This window comes from Sorex fumeus, unplaced genomic scaffold (genome assembly GCF_029834395.1).
Source record: "Sorex fumeus unplaced genomic scaffold, SorFum_2.1 ptg000007l, whole genome shotgun sequence".
Lineage (NCBI taxonomy): Eukaryota > Metazoa > Chordata > Mammalia > Eulipotyphla > Soricidae > Sorex > Sorex fumeus.
Window position 1 is genome coordinate 49,195,369 of NW_026606064.1, and position 20,166 is coordinate 49,215,534.

General features: G+C 50.6%; 1 protein-coding gene across 2 annotated transcripts in view; it reads right to left on the reverse strand.

The window, feature by feature from the left end:
- The window catches only part of EPHX1 (epoxide hydrolase 1), a 36,593-nt gene extending 21,399 nt beyond the window's left edge, over nt 1-15,194 (reverse strand). Inside the window, exon 1 of one of the 2 annotated variants that reach the window (XM_056138219.1) lies at nt 15,119-15,194. The gene's annotated coding sequence lies outside the window, so the exon portion shown is untranslated. Of the gene's footprint in view, nt 1-771; nt 791-15,118 lie in introns of those variants that run through there. The other variant, XM_056138227.1, reaches the window with a different exon arrangement.
- Nucleotides 15,195-20,166: the final 4,972 nt, after the last annotated feature.

The following is a 20,166-nucleotide window of genomic DNA, read 5'->3' on the forward strand; positions in this document are numbered from 1 at the left end:
GAATATTAGAATTTGGCTCAGCAGTGGTGGTTTAGAGTCACCAAAATGCAAACTTTGCCATAGTGTGTTCATTTGCCACTTATTTAATAGTGGGGAGTAAATGCAGGGGAAAGGAAGGTGTTCGAGGTTGGCAGGGTTACCGATTTCACCTGGTTATCATGGTCTCCACTGACCACCGTGGGTTTCACTGTCTGAGGTGGGCTTTTATAACATATATATATATATATATATATATATATATATATGCACAAGTTACCCACTCAAGGTGCCACACTTCGTCAAACTAGCTTTTCCTTTTCCGTGAGGGTGGAGCGGTGGGGTGGTACACGTTGCAGTGCTCGGGGCTTAGTCCCGGTGCTTGGGGTCCATATGCGATGCCCAGAACAGAACCTGTTTTGGACGCGTGCAAGGCAAATACCCTGCCCGCTGTACAATCGCTCCCATTCCTCCACTTACTCAGGCAAGAATTGGAGTAGCCAGAGTCTCGCCCTAAATCACAACTCAACAATGAGGGCTAGAATTTGTAATCACGAAGCTGGAAAGGGAGTATATCGCATGGTTTGCAGGGAGGAGACCTGGTTCTATCCGGAGCCCTGCCCGAGCGGGTAGTAGCCTCTGAGCACCGCAGGATATGGTGTCAAAGCAAACAAACAAACAAACAAAAAAAAAACAAAAACAAAAACAAAAGTAACTACAACCAACCAAAAATAACTAAAACTTCATTTCCCATCCTGGGTCATTTCACGCCAACAGCTTATCTCCTCTCCGCACCTGTTCTCGGAGTCGACTTTTACACCGGCTTTGCACAGGCGCACCACGGATGCGCTGGGGTGGGGCAGAGGGCGGCGGCGGCGTTTCCCACCGCTGCACATCCCATGAAAACTGAAATAAACAAGAGCTCCCGCTTCCGGCACGAGGAGGAGCTGCGGCCCAAAGCGGAAGCAGGTGCCGGAACAGCAACCACGAAAAGAGGCGGGGCCTCCTCTCACGGCCAATCAGAACTCAGAGGGCCGCTCCGCCCTCCCTCCTCCTAATCCCGCCCCCGCGGGCAGAGAGCCGGGGGTCGCCCAGGTGCCCTGCGGCTGGGCCCACCGAGTCGGGCGTGCCCTCGGACTCGGGAGCTCACTACCGCTTCTTAGCCAGTCAGGGCTGCTGCTTTGTTTAGAGTAGGAGGAAAGAGAAGATGTGAGGCTCAGCAGATAGAACTCAACTTCTTAGTACCCGCGAGGGGGTGGGCCCCACTGGGCGCTCATTCCCTGCCCCTCCCACATTGAACTAACTCCATCTTGTGTTTCAAAGTCCCTCTACTGAAGTACTGACTAGCAAACGTCCGTTTCCTGCTAGGCACGACCTCTGAGAACTGTGAAAAGACCGTTCTTGTTTTCTCTCCATGAGACTATTTTAACTGAAAGCCTGTCCTGTCCTCCCCTTGTTCATCGATTTGTTCCCACGGGCCCAGTAACGTCTCCATTGTGAAACTTCTTGTTACTGTGTTTGGCATATTGAATACTCTCGGTAGCTTGCCAGGCTCTCCGAGAGGGGCGGAGGAATCGAACCCGCCTTGGCCGTGCTCGCTGCGTGCAAGGCAGGCGCCCTAAGCTGTGCTATCCGCTCCAGCCCACTGAAAGCCAATGGGTAAAAAGTAATCCTTAAACTAACAAAGGAGAGGAGGTGCTCAGGTGCTACACCTGGCTCTGTGCTTACTCCTGGCGGTCCACAGGAGTGAGGTTGCAGGGGATCATATGGCTGCAGGGGGTCAAACTGGTGTTGGACACATGCAAGGCAAATGCCCTGTCTGATCTCTGGCCCCAGATCTAAGATTTTTCACATTTCCTGTGTGTGTGTGTGGGGGGGGGGGGGGGTTGCTGGGGTAGAAGGGGGATGCTTGAGCCACACCTAGGTATATGCAGGGCTTACTCCTGGCTTTGCACCCAGGGGTCACTCTTTGGGGATTTGCAGAGAGTTGGGGAGGAGTAGTCAGAACCTCAGCTAAGAACCCCTGTGATCAGTTATTCAACTTTAGATGGGTTAATCACCTAGAAGTGCATTAAAGTCGATTTGAGACTTAAGAGGTTTGGGGCCTTCAGGGAATCTGCATTTCTAACCATTTACAGGTGGTCTCAGACTACACTCAGAAAACCTTTGCTTCAGTCTAGATAAATCTTTCCCCATAAAGCCAGTGACTTCCCCATGCACCCACCCCGTCCTGCAGCACTGGACCGATTTCCCCTTGGTTATCATGGTCTCCACTGACCACGTGGACATAGAGGTGCTTGGTCTGCATATGGTGAAGCAAAGCCAGACTCGGGCGGGAGCACCGATTTAGGAGGGCTGCGCTGGGCAGTCACCACCCAGATGTTCTGTTAGGAACTTGGAGGGACCTCATCACAGGCTCCCCCACAGTCTTTATGCTGCTCCCCAGCTGTCCCAAGGTACCTGGGCTTAGCTTCCTAACTCAGTTGCTGCCAATTCAGAAGTTAATACAGGGCTGCGCAGACAGGTGCATGCTTTCCTGCAGCCTACCTAGGTTCCATTCCCGGCACCACATAGGGTCCCAGAGCCCCACCAAGAGTGATCCCTGAGCATAGAACCAGGAGTGAGCCCTGAGCACCGCTAGATATGGTCCCTCCTCTGATCCCCTCCCCATCTACAATTTAATGAATATAACACACTAATTTGGAAAACAACCCAAGCATGCAGGCTCTGAAGGGAAGACCACAAGGCCCCTGGAAACATACGATCATCACCCACTTTTGGTGTGAAGTGAGTCAAATCCATTATCTTGTGAGTTTAGGGAAGCACCTGTTGCTCTGGGCTCTATGCTTAGGGAATACTTACTTCTGGTGGGGTGCGGGGGAGTATATGTGATCCTGGGGATTGAACCCAGGTCAGCCCAGTGCAAGGCAGGCACCCTACCTGCTCCAGCCCCTTGTTTCCCTCTTTGAGTCATTCAAATCCCAGCTCCACCATCTGTGAGCTGAAGACCACTGTGGTAAGTCATCACAGACTCTGTCTGGCCTGGTGTGTCTAATGATAATAATGCCAAACGGGTCTCATTCCCCTGACCCTGAAAGAGCCCCGAGCACGCCACTGGGCTACGCTAGCACACTTCAGGGACAAATGGACTCGTTCGTTACTGGTGCCCGCTAGAGCAAATTGATGATCAATGGAATGACAAGTGACAAGTGACAATGATCCTAAGTTTTGCCTTGCTCGGTGCTATGCTTAGCTAAGATGTGTTCTTTTTCCTTCCCCTAATTCCCTTCTGACTGCAAAGAACCTTCATTCTGGAAGAGCCCCTAGAGGAACCAGTGTCCCCATCAGATTACTGAGCCCAGGCCCCAGCTCCCTAGCTCCCTCTTTGCGCGTGTAAATGGGCTGGAAGCAGGAAAGTACACGGTGTGCCCAGCTATGGTTTGGGTGCATCTGCTGGCTAAGATGTGACTCTGTGACTCAGAGGGAAAAAAGCACAAGGCTTTACATGTGTCTAGCTACCGGCTTTCTCTACCCCTGGGGCAGCCACTGTGCCTCTTTTCTCTAAGATGAAAAGCTGCATTCTCAGCATTAGGGGGCAGAATTCTCTTTGCTAAGCCTTCATGTTTCCAAGAAGAGTGGTATTTATCTCTTCTAGGTGGTCAGCTCTTGCTGGGCTAGGAAATATTCTAACCACTTCAAAATATCAACAGGAGTGGGGACACTGAAAAATCCAGAGGTAATGCAATATATATATAAAAAAAGAAAGAGTTCTGAGCTCTGTGGATCCTGGTGATACTGCTGCTGCTGATCTCTGGCACATCACAGCTAAAAAGTGCACAACCCCTGGTCACTGAGACAATAAAATGGGATGGGCCACTTGCCTTGCACATGGTGAGTGCAGAGCCAGGAGCAAGCCCTGAGCACTGTCAGGTGTGGCCCCAAAATTTAAAAAAAAAGCAAATAAAGAATAAAATGGGAAAGGAAGTGGGGTAGAGGAAAATACATACATACATATACATACACATACACAGACACACACACACACACACACACACACACATATATACATATTGGGTTTTTAAGGCTTTACTATTTATGTTTTTCAGGGGAGGTTCTACCTGGTGGAGCGCAAGGCTTACTCTTGATTCTGTGCTCATTGTTGGAAATGCTAGGGATTCGAACTGGGGTTAGCACTATGGAGGGCAAGTGCCTTACCCCCTGTACTATCTCTCCAGCCCCTATATGAGTTTTTTTTGGGTGGTATTTTGTCTTTGTTTTTGTTTTCTCATAATGCAGTACTGTGGGATACTGACAAAATATTTTGCTGGAAGAACTGGGAGCTTTAAAAGGGCCTTCCTTTCTTCTGGAGCGATAGCACAACAGGTAGGGCATTTGCCTTGTATGCAGCCGACCTGGGTTCGATTCCCAGCATCCCATATGGTCCCCTAAGCACTGGCAGGAGTAACCCCTGTGCATCACCAGGTGTGACCCAAAAAGAAAAAAGAAGAGGGCCTTTCTGAATAAGGACATTTTTCTTTTTTCTTAGAGATGCAATTTCTCTTTCTAAAAATAATGATTAGCTTGCTTTGTGAGGAAAATGAAACTTTGGTTGTAAAGTAGGCTGATTTTATTTAAAAACAAAACCCCCACTGTAACTGAAGGCTAGCTGTCATTAATGGTTAGGGGCTGCATTTAGAGGGAGCCTGAGGAGCAGAAGGGCTGACTCTAAGGAGAAAATCAGATTCTAGACACTCTAATCCCTAATTCCATCAAGAAGTTAAGATCAAAGCATGCATGAATCTTGGGGGGAAATCAGGAATTAGTCAAATCAATTGGTGAGTTTTCTGAAGACCTTCACCCTTAGAGAATGACTGAAAGGTAAAACCTTTGACAAGTGACAAGTGAAAGTGAAATGAACAAGTGGTTTTCTTGCATTCATTAGTTTTCTTTTGTCTTTCAGGGTCTGACTTACAAAGGACAATTTTAAATATAGTAGTCAAATCAAGACGGTACTTTGTTCTTCAGGAACTGTTCAAAGGAAAATCAGTCTCATAATTTAACTGAATGTAATAGTTCTGCTACATCTGAGGCAAAAAGGCAAGTTTTAAAACACAGTTCATTTTAAGATTGATATTAAAAGTTCAAAGCAGCGCGTTATAACTTGAATTTTGTTTGGAAAGTATTAAGAAGTTACTTGGGGGATCAGAGCGATAGTACAGTGGGTAGGGCGCTTGCCTTGCACATGACCGATTGCAGTTCAATTCCCTGGCACCCCATATGATCCCCCAGGCCAGGCAGGAGTGATCCCTGAGTACAAAGCCAGGAATAGGTCCTGAGAAGCACTGAATGTAAAGGTAAAGGTAAAGGCCCTCCCGTTGATCTTCGATTTGCTCGAGCGGGCCCAGTAACGTCTCCATTGGAGACTTTGTTGTTACTGTGTCTGGCATATCAAATACTCTCGGTAGCTTGCCGGGTGTAACCCCGCCCAAAAAATTACTTGGTTTGATTAATAAAAGGAAAGGGGCCAAAGAGATAGTACAGCAGGTAGAGCACTTGCTTTGCATCAACTGACCTGGGTTTGATCCCCAGCACCACAAATGGTCCCTCAAATCCTACCAGGAATGATCCCTGTGAGCTCAGAGCCAGGAGTAAGCCCTGAGCATTGCTTGGAATGGGTTCCCCCAAAAAGGAGGGAACAGTGACTGGATAGTACAGAATACTTTAAATGAAGAATTGGATGGTGGGAAACAGACAGGAGACAAGTCATATGCCTCCAGCCCAGGGTTCAATTTGATTCAATCCTCAGCACTGCTGGGGGCCCCTGAGCACCACAGGGTGTAGCCTGGAGATCCCCTGGCCCTGCAAGACCAGAGTGGTCCTGCATTCTGAATGAATGAATGAACTTTACAATCTTTGCATAACCATGGAGAAAACTGTGAGCACTTGTGAATAAAAAGTCTGGCTCAATTCTCCTTATGGAAGAACACCCCCACCACCCCCACACACCCCCTACTCAGACCAGCTTGCAGAGAAGGACTGGAAGCTGCAGGAATGTGGGCAAGGTGCATGTGGTATCATGGCAAGTCCCCTCCTAAAACACGACAGAGAAGCCAACAGCCTACGAGCGCCACCAATGTTAGATTCACACACTAGAAGGGGGAGGGTCAGATTTAGAATCATGCTCAACAAAATGAGGGAAAGTCTCTCTCAAAGACAGGGCTGATGGTGAGATGTAGCAAAAAATGCTGCTAGCATTGCAGAAAGGTACTGGGGCCCTACCGTGAGCCTGACCCAGACCCAAAGACCCTCTGGGTAGAGCGCGGAGCTGATCCTCAAGAACAGAGGCCGAGAAGGTGCAGCTGTATGACAGTCTGCCCTGCTCCTGAACTCTCCTCCCTCCGCTCTGCAAGTTGATGCTTCCCTGATAGGGGCTCAGCTCACACACATCTGGCATCCTTCTGAGGTAGAAAAACATGGGGCCACTGTGTGCCCATCGATGTCAGACCAGGAAGAAGGGGGCGTGGGGCCCGGTGTGCTTCGTGTGCACCCTCCATGCATGCCACCCTTCCCTGGAGAGAAACACCTAGAGCAAAAGGGGAAACAGACGGTTCCCCCCTATTCCAGCGCTGACCACAGTGCCACAGGCCATGAAAGTTCTAGTACTCCACGCTACAGCAGAGACCACTCAGGGTGGGCAGGCTGGCCTTGGACAGACAGGGGACCCCCTGAGGGTGCACTGCCCAGAGTGTGTGTGGTCAGCTTCTCCACCCACAGCCACAGTCCTGGGACCCCCTGTCCACCGGAGATGCGGTCTGGGTGAGACTGACCGGCAGCCAGCTGGACTGTGCAGGGCAGGACTTTGTTTACTTTTGGGCCCCGTCTTGGAGCTAAGCCCAGGGCACAAAGCCAAGAGCAGTACTCCAGGGAAAAGTAACATGTCGTTTCTAGGCAAAAAACAAAGGTGAGTAAAAGCAAAGGAAGAACAGAGAGAGTGGGTGTTGGGGCTGGGGGAAGGGTGAGCCCTAGTGGTCTGTCCTGGGCACCTCCCCAATCCTTTTTAGTTATTTTGGTTTGGGGGCACACCCAGTTGTGCTCAGGGCTTATATCTGGCTCTGCGCCTGGTAATCATTCCTGGCGGGGCCCGGGGGACTATATGAAATGCCCAGGACTGAACCCAGCTCAGCTGCATGCAATCTCTGCCCCAGGCCTCCCTATCTATTTTTACCCACAGAGATGCATGATTTCTTTTCTTTCATTCTTTTTCTTTCTTTCTTTCTTTCTTTCTTTCCTTCTTTCTTTTTTTTTTTTTTTTTTTTTTGCTTTTTGGGTCACACCCGAATTTGCTTTGCATCCAGGAATTACTCCTGGCGGTGCTCGGGAGACCAGATGGGATGCTGGGAATCAAACCCAAGTTGGCTGCGTGCAAGGCAAACACCTTACCCACTGTACTATCGCTCCAGCCCCCAGTTCTAGTCTAACAAAAAAATGAGGCCAGCCTGGCTGAGGCTTCTTTGACTCCTGGCCCTGCCACTTGCTCATCCTGTGACCTGAGGTCAGGGACTTGGCTTCTCCAGGCCTCAGTCTCTCCATCTGCAAGAAAGGCACCTGAAGAACCTTTTTTAGCTGGGTGTGAGGAGCTGCCATTAACCCAGAGAAAGAGGTCTATTGGGCACTGCCTCCACTGCTTGCTTGTAAATGCTGAGAACACTGAAAAGGGGGAGCAGGGCTTCCTTTGAAGCAGAGGGAATCTGCCTTGAATCCAGGGGGCCATTCACAAGTGACTTCATAGGGCTGGAGCAATAGCACAGCAAGCAGGGTGCTTGCCTTGCACACGGCTGTCTCAGGTTCAATCCCTGGCATCCCACTGGTCCCCTGGGCACCACCAAGAGTGATTCCTGAGTGCAGAGTCAGGAGTAAACCCCGAGCATCACCGGGTGAGATCTAAAAAGTTAAATGAAAAAAGTGACCTCCTAAGAGACAGATGCTGAGGGTCGCTTCAGGGAGATGGAGATGTCTGTGGTTGAACACCGGGCAGTATGGGAAAGAGTGGCATGGGACAAGGAGCAAGCCCTCGGAGAGGTGGCTGGGTGACAGGAGGGCCCTGTGGCGCAGTCAGCCCAGAGTGTCTCAGGGGCTGCCAGCTCCCTAAATCATAAACACCACACCCCAAACTCATTTGCACAGCCTGCCCCGCGGGCCGTGGGCAGTGTGCCCCGGCTCTCCCCCTGCCGTCTTTACCCAACCCGAGGCTCATGTCCTATTCCGCCTCACACGCTGCCAGGGAAAACAAGAGTCATCCAGTTTTCCACTGGGCCCAGGCCAGAGAATGAGCTCAATGGGATGAGCACAAGCTTGGCATGTAGGAGACTGGGTGCGACTCCCGAGCTCCCCCGAGCACGGCCCCAGAGACAGTTTCCCACTGGAGCTCCATGATCTCCATGGACCACCGTGTGGAGAAAACTCTTGTGCAGTGTCAGCACTGGAGAGAGACCCCAGGTTCAGGGGAAAACAGGTGCGGGCAGGTTCTGCACCTCTGTTCTTCCCACCATTCACGACTCTTGGTCCTGCCCTTCCTCAGGGCTGCTCTTCCTCCCAGTGTGCTCCTAAGTCTGGAAACTTCCTCCTTGTCCCTAGCTGGGTAACCTGAGCCTCCTTTCTTGGCTGAAAGGGCTTGAAAGGGCCAGAGCAATCCTAAGAACAGGGGTCAGGGAGACAGAGGTCAGCAGAGGTTGGGGGTTAGTGACATCCTGGCAGAGGTTAGTTTGCCAAAAGATTGCCAAAAAAAAAAAAAAAATCCTTCTGGAAAGATCCTGGAGGTAGATAGCTCTGATTCATGCAGGAGCAGCTTGTCCCAGGGCTCGGCGGGACCACCTGCTTCCACTTCATGCCTAGGCTTGCCCACTCCCAACCCCTCACAAGGACAACAGGCCAAGCAAGTAGGTCCTACCACAGGCAAAACAACAAAACAAACATACAACAAAACTGGCAAGTGGGGAGGACCATCTTTTCTCCCCGGGGTAGGTGAGAGCCAGACTTCACTGAACTTGTCCTTGTCTTTTCCTTGCCATGACAGGGGTCACTCATGGGGTTGGCACTAGGCCTCAAATATTTCTCTTCTTTCCAGAAGGCCCAACTGCCTCCAGCTCTAACGAGAAGAGGAATGCACCAGGAGAGTCACACCCAGGGGAGCAAAGGGCGCTCACTGCGAAGGCTAAGCCAAGTCCCAGGCCGGCTGTGGGGAAGCCAACCTCCCTGGGGTCCTGGGGAACAGGGCCTGCTCCCCAGTCCTCAGAGGAGCCCTGCATGGCTATCTGATGCCTCTGGAAGCACCTAGGCCTTCTGCTCCTGGTCCTTGGCCTCTTGCAGCCCTCAGAGGACCACAGTGTAGGCCACGGGCTGAGCTAACGCCAGTGGGATGGAACACAGTGAAGAAGTCTGGAACGCTTCCGGGTCACTGTGGGGAAACCAGAGAAGCCCTGGTGGAAACCAGGGTGGGAAGATTCTGCCACACATCCGTTAGGCACTACAATAATCTTGACAAAGTCGCTCTCTCTGTTCTTAAAGAGACCTTTAAAACAAAGAAGGGAAGGGGAGTGGGGGAGCACTTGCCTTGCGTGCAGCTGACTGGATTCTACCCTGGCACCCTATATGGTTCCCTGAGCACCACCAGGAGTGATTCCTGACTGCAGAGCCAGGAGCAAGCTCTGAAAACCACCAGGTGTGGTCCCCGCACCCAAAGAAAAAAAGAAAAAGAAAATGGTGGGAGAAATAAGAGAAAGCTAAAAGGGCCAGAGCACACACTTTTCATGTGGGAGTCCTGGGTCCTGTCCCTAGCATCCTGAGGCTCCTCAGCACAGGAGTGACTCCTGAGCACTGAGCTAGGGGTAGCCCCTAAGTCCTATTGAGGGAGATTCCTCACAAAAAAAAAAAGAGAAAGAAAAAACAAACCAAAAAAACCACCCCAAATTTAAACAACAACAACAAAGACAGGCTAAGTCGTTTACTTAAGTTGCATAACCCAGCAAGTACGTGCCAAGAGAACATACGAATTCAATCTGCTTAGCAATCTTCCCAGGCACTGATGGCAGCCAAGATGCTTGCTCCCGACCAGGACAGGCACATGGTTCTCACTTGTGAGTGAGCTAGAGAATTTTCTGGAACATCATATAGCCCTGCTGCAACCACCAGAGAGGAACACTGGGGCCAGAAGCCACAGACTTCCCAGAGCCACCCCCATGGGGAGGGATGAACTCTGGCCAGTCCCAGGAAAATACACAAGGCCGAGGGAGGGAGAGCCTGCTGCAGCCGGAGCTTGGGTTGAGCAGCCATGAGCCTAATCATGGAGCCAGACAAGGCCTCTTATGCCCCTCTTATGCTGTGAGCTCTTCGGGGGGCACCCACTGCTCCTCCCTCCTTGGGCTAAAGCCTTGGCAAAACTCTGGTTCCCTCCTAGGGGAGCGTCTGGGGCACCTCCTCCCTGTTGCAGTCTCCCCACACTCCCAACCTCTCCTCCTACATTGCCAGCTGCAGGCCAAGAATCAGCCCCAGGTATGACATGCAGCCAGACAGGCAGGACCCCTTCTGCCTCAGCCCTGGGTCTCTGATGCCCTGGGGTCAAGGCCTTCAGTCTCCTGACACTGCCCTTGGTGGATATTGGCTCACTTGCGTCCTATCCAACTCTATGCACACGTCCCCTCTCCTGGAGGTTCCTTGCTGAAGCCACAGGAAATCTTAGATTGTGTAACTTGACCATTCATTTGACACACAGTCTCCAAAGGGAGTCACATTAGCTGCTCCAACTGGCACACAGTGGGGCTTCTTTCTAGACCAATTCCCTTTACCTATCACCAGCTCACTTCTCAAGGGAACCACTTGGCTGGAGAGAGTACAGCAGGGAAGGCACTTGCCTCGCATGTGGCTGACCCGAGTTAAATCTCCAGCACCCCACATCGTCCCCTGAGCCCTGCCAGGAGTAATCCCTTGGCACAGAGCCAGGAATCATCCCTGAGCACTGCTGGGTGTCTGCCCCAACACCAAAGTATAAAAACCAAAGCAATCAAGTGAATGATGAGTCACTTTAGGGTGCCATCAAAGATGAGTCTTTTTTGGGGGGCGGGGGCTGTCTTATATATACCTGTGTTTCTCAGGGGTCACTGCTGGCTCTGTAATCAAGACCACACGTAGTAGTGTTTGTGGGGACCCTATGTGTGCCAGTCATGGCTGCAGCCACAGACAAGGCAAGTGCCTTACCCTCTGTTAAGGCTCTTTCTCCACAGAGGCAGGCTGTGCGCGAGGGGTGAGGGGCCCTGAAAGTCACCCACTGCCTGCTCTGCCCGTGCCCACTCCAGCCTGTGCCAGTGCTCTGGGCTCCTTCTCCCACAGTGGAGAACTGCTTGCATTTAGCCTCACTGCAGCTTGGAGGCCACAGAAACCACGTCCTCGTCTAACTCAGCAGGAAGGGTGGGGGAAGGGAATCCACAGCCCAACATCAGAGCCAGGCAAAGGGGCTGGAGCGATAGTACAGAGAATAGGGCAACTGCCTTGCATGTGCTGACCTGGGTTTGATCCCTGACACCCCATGTGGTCCTCCGAGCACAGCCAGAGTGCAGAACCAGGAACAGCCCCTGAGCGTCGCTGGGTACGGCCTCCAAACCAAACCAAAAACCAGAGCTGGGCAAGGCTGGGGTGCAGGGCAAGGCTGGGGTGCAGGAAGCATCAAGGTTCAGGGAGCAGTCACAGAACCTGGGCATGGGGTGCTCTTCCATGCATTAGAGACACGTCAACTCCCCCTGGTTCTAGAGTTAGACATCAGGCGTGAATCAGGACACCCCAGGAGGAGACAGGGGAGGCACCTCACTTTCTCTGAGGTGCTAACCCCAACGAACACACATCAATTGCTTTTCACAGACAGCTGCTCCCAGGAGGCGGTGCTAGCCTGGGTCCGGCTCACGCAGAGACTGTGGGTTGTTGGACCAGATGGTGTTGAGGTTCATCCGGAGGCCCCGCTGCTCAGTTATTTTCTGAGAAAGTCCTTTCCTGGAACTGGTGTGCGTGCGTGTGTGCATGTGTGTGTTTGTGTGTGTGTGAGGGGGAGAGAGAGAGAGAGAGAGAGAGAAAGAGAGAGAGAGAGAGAGAGAGAGAGAGAGAGAGAGAGAGAGAAAGGAGAAAGAGTCTCTCCTGTGAGTATGTGTGTATGTGAAAGAGGAGAGAGGAGGAAAAAGAGAGAAGTCTTTCTGTGAGTGTGTGTGTGTGTGTGTGTATGAGAGAGAGAGAGAGAGAGAGACAGAGACAGAGACAGAGAGACAGAGACAGAGAGAGATAGAGAAGACTTTCCTGAGTATGTGTGAGTCTTTCCTGTGTGTCTTAGAGAAGTCTTTCCTCTGTGTGTGTGTGTGTGTGTGTGTGTGAGAGAGAGAGAGAGAGAGAAAGAGAGAGAAGAGAAAGAGTCTCTCCTGTGAGTATGTGTATACATGGTATGTGAGAGAGGAGAGAGGAGGAAAAAGAGAGAAGTCTTTCCTGTATGTGTATGTGTGAAAAAGAGAAAGTCTTTCCTGAGTATGTGTGAGAGTCTTTCCTGTGTGTCTGAGGGAGAAGTCTTTCCTCTGAGAGAGAGAGAGAGAAAGAGAGAGAGAGAGAGAGAGAGAGAGAGAGAGAGAGAGAGAGAGAGAGGAGAAAGAGTCTCTCCTGTGTGGTATGTGAGAGAAGAAAGAGGAGAAAGAAAAGTCTTTCCTATATGTGTGTGTGAAAGAGAGAGAGAGACAGAGAGCGAGAGAGAGACAGAAAGAGAGAGAGAGGTATTTTTCTCAGCATGTGTGAGAGTGTTTCCTGTGTGTGTGTGAGAGAGATGCGTTAGGGGGACTTGGCTACTGCAAGTCTCACACCACAGGGCAGCCACTTGCTCAGGCCCCAGCTCCTCCCTGCCCACCACAACACATCCGGGTACTCTCCCTTGGCCAGCATATGGGTGCTCCGTAGCATCTCCTGCCATGTCACCTCTTGGGAGGCCGTGTCCTCTCACAGACACCTCTTTACTCAGTGTTGTTTCTCCACAGCACACTTTCCTCTATCATGCTCTATCTTTGACAGCCTCTTCAGTTTTTTGTCCATCTTTCCCCCAACAGAACTGCAACCCCCGTGGGGGCATGCTGTCTCTCAACTGGGGCAGAGCATACACATAGGCCTATGCTGCCACAGATACACAGGGGTCGGCCCAGGGACACTGGGAAAGTCACACTGTCACACAATGCTCCCACTCCTCTTGCAAATCTAGGTCCTGTGTGAGGTCTCCTAAGTCCTGAGTACTCAAGGAAGCAACCCTCGTGCCAGCAGGCAGTGCCACTCTCTGAAGCACCAAAGCTTCCAGAAATGTTCCTGTTTGCCTGGGCACCACACCTGATGAGGGGGGAAAGGGCAGTACTCCCTGTGCGGTGCTTGAGCATGCTCAGGCTTGTCCTGACATGCTCAGGAGACCATGTGATGCTGGGGAGCAAACCAGATCCTCCTGATGAAGCCATCTCCCTGGCCCCTAGACATGTTTATTTTCTCTTATTATTTTGAGAGGAGTTTGGGCCGCACCCGGCTATGCACATGGTTGACTGCTAGCTCTGTATTCATGGGATGACTCGGGGCTCTGGTGACTGTATGGGGTGCTGGGGACTGAACCCCAAGTTGACTCTATGTAAGACAAGGCTTTACCTGCTTCACTATCTTCCTGGTCCCTGGAAATGCTTTTTTTTTCTTTGCTTTTTGGGTCACACCCGGCGATGCACAGGGGTTACTCCTGGTCCTAGCGGTGCTCGGCGGACCATATGGGATGCTGGGAATCAAACCCGGGTCGGCTGCGTGCAAGGCAAACGCCCTACCTGCTGTGCTATCACTCCAGCCCCGGAAATGCTCATTTAAAATTAACAAACACTCAGTGGCTCGAGAGACAGTATAGCGGGTAGAGTACTTGCCTTGCACAAGGCTGAGCCGGGTTCAATTCCAGGCACCCAGACACCCCTGATGGTCCCCTGAACACACCAGGAGTGATCCCTGAGCACAAAGCCAGGAGTAAACCCTGAGCACCGCTGGATGTGGTTCAATCCAACCTCTGTCACCCTCCACCCTCCAAAAAAAATTAACCATCAGAGGAGACTGCAGAGAGGCACCTAACCAGGTTTAAATGTAGCTGTCCTCAGGGGCTATCCTGGGGCCTGAGAGGCCAAATGCCAAGGACTCTCTGACTTCCCACCTCTCCACTGCTTGCTGAGCCCTCAGGAGGAGCAGCCTGGGCAGAGAAAGGTGTCAGGGAAAGAGGGGGTTTTGGTCTGCCCACACAGGAGCCAGCCAGAGGCGGATCCTGGTTTCCAAAAGTCTGAAGTTTATCTAAAGGACGGGGGAGAAGCAGAGGGTGGGAAAGCGCGGGCGAGGCACACCGCTTTAAGAAAAAGAAATCAAAATTGGGATTCCAACATTGCTAGGACCAGCAAGGCTTCCGCAGGGACCAGAGTCAGGGCTGGGGGCAGAAGTTCAAGTTCGAGGGCCTGGCGCATAGGACAGGGGGTAAGGCGCTTGCCTGGCATGGGGCTGGGGGTGGGGTGTAGAGGGTGTAGGTGGGTGGGTGGGTGGGGGTGTTCAATCCCCGTCACCACACAATGGTACCCCGGGGGGCTGTCAGGAGTGATTCCTGCGTGCAGAGCCAGGAGTGGCCCCCAACCCTACCTCTCCCCCAGAAAATAAGTTCAAATCCCACGGCTGCTGGGCAAACCCGCTCCGGGAGGCTGGGCGGTCGCGGCCCTTGCTTTCCCCCGGGGCTCGCATTTCACCGCGAACTCTTAACCCGGGCCAGTTTCCTACCGTTTCCTCCTCTCCCCGGTGCGGGGTTTTAGGGGGCGGAGCGGCCAGGAAAGCCCTTCTCAACTGAGACTTGAGCAGCTTCTCGGGCTTCGGGGGGAGGGGGCGGTGCGAGAGGCATCCCCGGCACCGACCGTAAGCAATCCGCAAGGGGAGGCCCGGGTACCCGAACCCCGCTACACCCCGCCGGCCTCCGCGGCTCTGGAGCTCCCCCCAGGGATGGAGCTGCACGGATCCGGGGCAGAGGGCGTCCCCGAAGCGTGCCCTGACGTCAGCCTGGAGCCCCGACACGGCCCCGAGCGCTTACGGTGTAGGCTGCAGGCTCCGGGCTCCGGGCTCCGACGTGCTGCCTCCTGCTCCGCTCTCTGCAGCTCTGCAGGACTCGGCGCTACCCCAGCCGGGCGCGGCCGCGAGGGGCGGGGCGGGACCGGCCTCCCCCACCCCCCCCCACCCCCCTCCCCCCCCCCCCCCCCCGGGCCGCCTCCAAGGCCGCCCCGCTCAGGGCCCGACGGAAGCCTTTGAAGAACTTTCCAGTTAGGGTTTGGTGGTTTTTGATCTCGACCGAGCGAGGCTCAGGACTTACTCCTGGTTCTGTACTCAGGGATCGCTCCTAGCTGTGCGCCGGGGACCCCCTGTGCGGTGCCGGGCATCGAACTCAGGTCAACCATGTGCAATATTGAGTAGTACAGCGAGTAGGGCTGTACAGTTTCTCTAGCCTGACAACACTTGCCTTGCATGTGAGAGACCCTATGTGGTGCCGGGGATCGAACCCTGGTAGGCGGCTTGCAAGGCAGGAGCCCGGCCTGCTCTTGTCTTTTGCACAAAACAGGGAGAAATGCTAGGTGATTCTAATGAGATCCATTTCTTTAATTTTTTTAAAAATTGAATCACTGTGAGATAGACCCTTACAAAGTGGTTCATGATTAATTTTCAGCCATACAGTGTTCCAACACCCGACCCTCCACCAGTGTACATTTCCCAGCAGCAGTGTCCCCAGTTTCCCTCCCATCATCCCCCCACCCCCCAGCCTGCCTCTATGGCAGGTTCTCTCTCTCTCTCTCTCTCTCTATCTCTCTCTCTCTTTCTCTCCCCCCCCCCTTTTGGGCATTGTGGTTTGCAATACAGATACTGAAAGATTATCAGGAATATCCCTTTACCTACTTTTGCCACTCAGTTCTTATCCAATGTGATCATTTCCAGCTATTATTGTCATACTGTTCCCTTCTCTATCTTACCTACCCTCTGCTCCACAGACAAATGTGGTTGATTCCAACCACTGACCAGTCCTCCTAGGCCCTGTTTTCCCTGGCCATGGATATTAGTCTTATATCACAATTTTTTTTTGTCTTGTGCAAAAATTCTATGGCTCCAGACTGAACTTGAGGAAGTCTTAGCAGTTCTTGAATAATTTTGTCAATTGAATCCAAATGAAATCCAAAATCCAAGTTTGCACACTATCTATCTTTTATTCTTTATAATAATTTGTTATGAGTGTATGTCACACACAGAGAGAATGAGGACAGATTAGCAAAGAGGAAAATAAACATGAGCAGTCTCTCAGCCTCTCAGTTAAAGGCTGATGTACTTGGAGCCTGGGATGTGACTTGCCTTGCATGAGAGGGGTCCTAGATTTGATTCCCAGCACCGGGAGAGAGGGAGAGGGAGAGGGAGAACGAGAGAGAGAGAGAGAAAGAGAGAGGGGGGGGGAAAGGCCTTGAGAATCAACAACCTGGGCATTACCAATTGGCTGAGTGAAAGAGGACCCCCCGATAATCCTGCTTAGAAGATCTCTCACATACTATATAGAACTCTTTCTGCCCTCTTTTCCCTTCCTTCTATCCTTTCAAATAAAATATCTCTAGAATTTTAAAAAGAAAAAGAGAGGCCCCCGAACGCCAGTTCTACCCCTCTACTGGAAGATGAGCAGAGAAAAGAGCATCAGACTAGGGCCAGAGCTAGCACAGTGGGGTGGGGCATTTACCTTCACAGCAACCCAGTTTGGGTCCCCGGCACCCCTTAATGGTCACCTGAGCCCACCAGGAGTGATCCCTGAATGCAGAGCCAGGAGTAAGCCCTGAATACTGCTGGGTGTGGCCCCCAAACAGAACAAAACAAAATAAACCTAATTTCAGTTTTCTCCTCAGTAGGTCTAGGGGCTGGAGCGATAGCACAGTGGGTAGGGCGTTTGCCTTGCACGAGGCCGACCCAGGTCAAATCCTCCATCCCTCTCGGAGAGCCCTGCAAGCTACCGAGAGTATTCCACCCACATGGCAGAGCCTGGCAAGCTCCCCGTGGCTATTTGATATGCCAAAAACAGTTTCACTGTTTTTAATAACAAGTTTCACTTCTTCTTCCTGGAGCGAGCAGATGCCATTGGGCTACACTAGCACACGACAGGGACGAATGGCGACATTACTGGTGCCCGTTCAAGCAAATTGAACAATGGGACGACAGTGCTACAGTGTGACAGGTCTAAGTCCACCACTCAGTGCCCCTAGCTAAATAACATAAGGTGACAGTGACAAAGATAAGGAATGAGGGGTGCATAGAGCTGAACTAGGGCAGGGAAGCTACCTGGAGGAGAGGCTTCTGGTCTGAAATCTAAAGAATGATTAGGAGTCAAGGAGGACAGAGCACTGGGCGCAGAGGGGCCACACTGGCAAAGTTCTGCAGGAAGACAGAGCATGGGGAGCACAAGGTGAGATGGGGCGGGGGTCTGTGGAAAATAGCTATGAAGAGAAAAGGGCAACCTTGTGTGACCGAAGCAAGAAAGGCCTTAAGACCCAGAACTCAACAGCCTTGGCACTCTCAATGGACTGAAAAAGGGGAACTGAAACCCAGGCCTATGCAGAGAGCAGAGCCCAGAGCCTGACCTCACATTCCTCCTAGTTGGAGCCAAGATCCATAGGAACTAACATGGCTGCATTGTAGACACACCGACTCACATGAGCTATGAGCAAGCATGCATCTGCATACATCTAGTATTTATTTTATTTTTTGGTTTGGGGGTCACACCTGGTGTGTTCAGAGGTGACGCCTGGCTCTGGATCCAGGAATTACTCCTAGCTGTTTTTGGGAGACCCATTGGAGAGCTAGGGATCAATTCTGGGTTGGCCGTCTGCACGGCTAATGCCCTACTCTCTGTACTATCTCTCCAGCCTGGTCTTTAGAAACATTTCTTTGTATTAATTTTTATTAGTGAAACACCATGAGGTACATCTGTAGACTTACAAATTTTTGTGCTTGCGTTTCGATTATACAATGATCAAATACCCATCCCTCCACCAGTGCCCATTTTCCACCACCATGGATCCCAGTATCCCTCCCACCCCCATTCCCTCCATCCCACCCTGTCTCTGTGGCAGGGCATTCCCTTTTGTTCTCTCTCTCCTTTTGGGTGTTGTGGTTTGCAAAAGAGGCATTGAGTGGCAATCATGTTCCGTCCATACTCTACTTTCAACATGCATCTCCCATCCTGGGAGGATCCTCCAAACACCCTTTATTTGATGATCCCTTCTCTATCTGAGCTGCCCTTTCCCCTAGCATGCCCGGCTGGCCTCTAAGCCATGGAGTAATCCTCCTGGTACTGATCTCGGCTATTCTTGGGTATTAATCTCCTATTTTGTTACTTTATGTCCCCCAGATGAATGCAATCTTTTTATGTCTATTCCTCTTTTTCTGACTCATTTTGCTTAGCATGATACTTTCCATGTAGTACCACTTGTATGCAAATTTCATGACTTCATCTTTTCTAACAGCTACATAGTACTCCATTGTGTAGATGTACCAAAGTTTCTTTAACCAGTCATCTGTTCTTGGGCACTCAGGTTTTTTCCAGATTCTGGCTATTGTAAAGAGTGCTGCAATGGACAAACAAGTGCAGATGTCACTTCAACTATACATTTTTGCCTCTCTGGGATATATTCCCAGAAGTGGTATTGCTGGGTCAAATGGGAGCTCAATTTCTAATTTTTTAAGAATCGTCCATACTGTTTTCCCAAAAGGCTGAACCAGTCTGCATTCCCACCAGCAGTGAAGGAGTGTCCCTTTCTCACCACATCCTCGCCAGCATTGGTTGCTTTTGTTCTTTTGGATGTGGGCAGTCTCTGAGGTGTGAGATGGTATCTCATTGTGGTTTTGATCTGCATCTCCCGATGATTAATGATGTAGAGCATTTTCTCATGTGCCTTTTTGCCATTAGAATTTCTTCTTTGAGAAAGTTTCTGTTCATTTCATTGTCCCATTTTTTGATGGGGTTGGATGTTTTCTTCTTGTGGAGTTGAAGCAGTACTTTATATATCCTTGATATCAAACCCTTGTCATATGTGTATTTGGCAAATATCCTTTCCCATTCTGTAGACTGTCTTTGTATTTTGGTCACTGTTTCTTTTGAGGTGCAGAAGCTTCTTAGTTTAAGATAGTCCCATTTATCTATCTCTGTTTTCACTTGCTCGGCCAGTGGCATGACATCTTTGAAGATACCATTAACTTCAATGTCATGGAGGGTTTTGCCAACTTTGTCTTCAATGTACCTTATGGTTTCTGGTCTGATGTTGAGGCCTTTAATTCATTTTGATCTTACTTTTGTACATGGTGTTAGGCAGAGTTCTGAGGCCATTTTTTTTTTTGCATGTAGCCGTCCAGTTTTGCCAGCACAATTTGTTAAAGAGGCTTTCCTTACTCCACTTGATATTTCTTGATCCTTTATCAAAGATTATATGATCTTATGATAGAGAAGCGATGTCAGTATATTCAACCCTGTTCCATTGGTCTGCAGCTCTGTCTTTGTTCCAGTACCATGCTGTTTTAATTATTACTGCTTTGTAGTAGAGTTTGAAGTTAGGGAGGTTGATTCCTCCCATTTTCTTTTTCCCAAGAATTGCTTTAGCTATTCATGGGGGCTTATTGTTCCATATGAATTTCAGGAGTGTTTGCTCCATTTCTTTGAAGAATGTCATGGGTATCCTTATAGGGATTGCATTGAATTTCTACAATGCTTTGGGAAGTATTGCCATTTTAACAATGTTAATTCTCCCTACCCATGGGCAGGGGATATCTTTCCATTTTCTCATGTCCTCTTTTATTTCCTGAAGTACCTTTTTGTAGTTTTCTTTGTACAGGTCGTTTACTTCCTTAGTTAAGCTGATTCCTAGGTACTTGATTTTCTGGGGCACAATTGTGAATGGGATTGTTTTTTCATGTCGCTTTCTTCTCTCTCACTGTTTGCTTATAGGAAAACCATGGACTTTTGGGTATTGATTTTATAGCCTGCAAATTTACTATACAAGTCTATTGTTTCTAGAAGTTTCTTGGTGGAGGTTAAAGGGTTCTCTAAGTATAGTATCATATCATCTG